Raw genomic sequence first — 2169 nt, forward strand, 5'->3', positions numbered from 1 at the left:
CAATCTTTGAACCAGGACACAAGGTTCTGTTGTTCAACTCTAGGCTCAGGCTATTCCCCAGGAAACTGAAGTCCCGGTGGAGGGGACCATATGTGATTACAAGTGTATCACCATATGGTTATGTGGAGCTTCAAGATATTGATTCTAATAAGAAGTTCATTGTCAATGGACAGAGAATCAAGCACTATCTTGAAGGCAATATTGAGCAAGAGTGCTCAAGGCTGAAGCTGGACTAAAAGCTCAGCAAGGTCCAGCTAAAGACAATAAAGAAGCGCTTGCTGGGAGGCAACCCAGCCATGAGGCATCAATCCTCTAAACATTTTGCCCTATTTTTATTTTTATTTGCTTATATAAAGTTCATTGATAACAAGGTAAAGAATCAATTGCATAAGTTCACAGGGTTACAGAAGGATTCTGCACACAAAGCAGAGAAAAAGAGCTCACTGGCAAGAAAACGCCAGTAAAAGTCTGTTTTGGGCATTCAACGCCCAACAGAAGCATCCACTGGGCGTTGAACGCCAGCGAGGATAGCCATCTGGGCGTTAAACGCCAGAAAGAAGCTCTTTCTCGGCGTTTAACGCCAGATTTACAGCATTCTGGGCGTTCAGAAAAACGCCCAGTAACAAAGGACTTCCTGGCGTTCAACGCCAAAAAGAAGCAGCAGCTGGGCGTTGAACGCCCAGGAGAGGCAGCATTTGGGCGTTGAACGCCCAAAACATGCAGTGTTTGGGCGTTCAAATGCCAGGATGGTGGGGAGGAGGTAAATTCATTTTTTCTTCATATTTTTTATTTTAATCTTAATTTTCATGCTTCAATTCATGATTTCTTGCATAAACATGTTAAGAACCCTGATTTCTAAAATCCCTAATTTCTAAAAACCCTACCTTAAAAATATCAAATGTATCTTAATCCATAAGCACAAACCCTCTTTTTCAAATTCAATCCAACTCTTTTTCAAATTTTCAAAACAAATCTATTTTTTCAACTAATATCTTTTTCAAATCTCCACATTATCTTTTTCAAAATCTAGATTTATCTTTTTCAAAAATTTTTCATATCTTTTTAATTTTAAACTATATCCTCTCTTATCATATCTTCTATCTTATCTTTTCCAAATCAATCTTTTTATCATATCTTTTCAAAATTTTCGAACCCACCCCCCTCCCTTTATATATGGGTTCGGCCTCCACCCTCCTCCACCAACAATTGCACCTAGCTCTCCTTCTATCCCTCTCCTTTCTTTTCTTTTGCTTGAGGACAAGCAAACCTCTAAGTTTGGTGTGTTTATCTGTGATCACTAAGAGCATGGATCCTAAGGGAAAACAACCCACTTCAAGAGGCAAGAAAGAGAGCGTTCCAAAACCACTTTGGAATCAAGGGAAGTTCTTATCTAAAGAACATTCAGACCATTATTATAAAATAATGGGTCTAAGATTAGTGATCCCGGAAGTTAGATTCGATCTGAAAGAAGACGAATATCCGGAGATCTAGGAGCAAATTCGAATCAGGAACTGGGAGGTCCTAGCTAATCCTGAAACGAAAGTGGGAAGGAATATGGTCCAGGAGTTCTATGCTAATATGTGGCATACAGACAGGCAAAGACTATCTGGATCTGATATCTATGACTATCGAACCGTGGTCAGAGGAAAGATTATTCATACCCACCCTGACAAGATCAGAGAGATCTTAAAGCTACCTCAGCTGAAAGACGATCCAGACTCCTTCAATAGGAAAATGATGAGAACAAACAAGAGCCTGGATAAGATTCTAGAAGACATATGCATCCCTGGAGCCAGGTGGACCACCAGCACGAAGGGTGTTCCTAATCAACTCAAAAGAGAAGATCTCAAACCAGTGGCCAGAGGCTGGCTGGACTTCATTGGGCATTCTCTGCTGCCCACTAGCAACCGTTCTGAAGTCACTGTTAAAAGAGCAGTGATGATCCATTGCATCATGATGGGAAAAGAAGTGGAAGTTCATCAACTGATTTCAACTGAATTCTACAAAATTGCTAACAAAAATTCTAAAGAGGACAGGTTGGCTTACCCAAGCTTGATCTCTCTGCTCTGCAAGGACGCTGGAGTAAGGATGGGAATAACTGAGTATATCTCAATTGAGAAACCAATCACTAAAGCATCAATGGAAAAACAACAAGCACAGGATGACCTC

The sequence above is a fragment of the Arachis ipaensis genome, chromosome B10 (assembly GCF_000816755.2).
Source record: "Arachis ipaensis cultivar K30076 chromosome B10, Araip1.1, whole genome shotgun sequence".
Taxonomy (NCBI): Eukaryota; Viridiplantae; Streptophyta; class Magnoliopsida; order Fabales; family Fabaceae; genus Arachis; species Arachis ipaensis.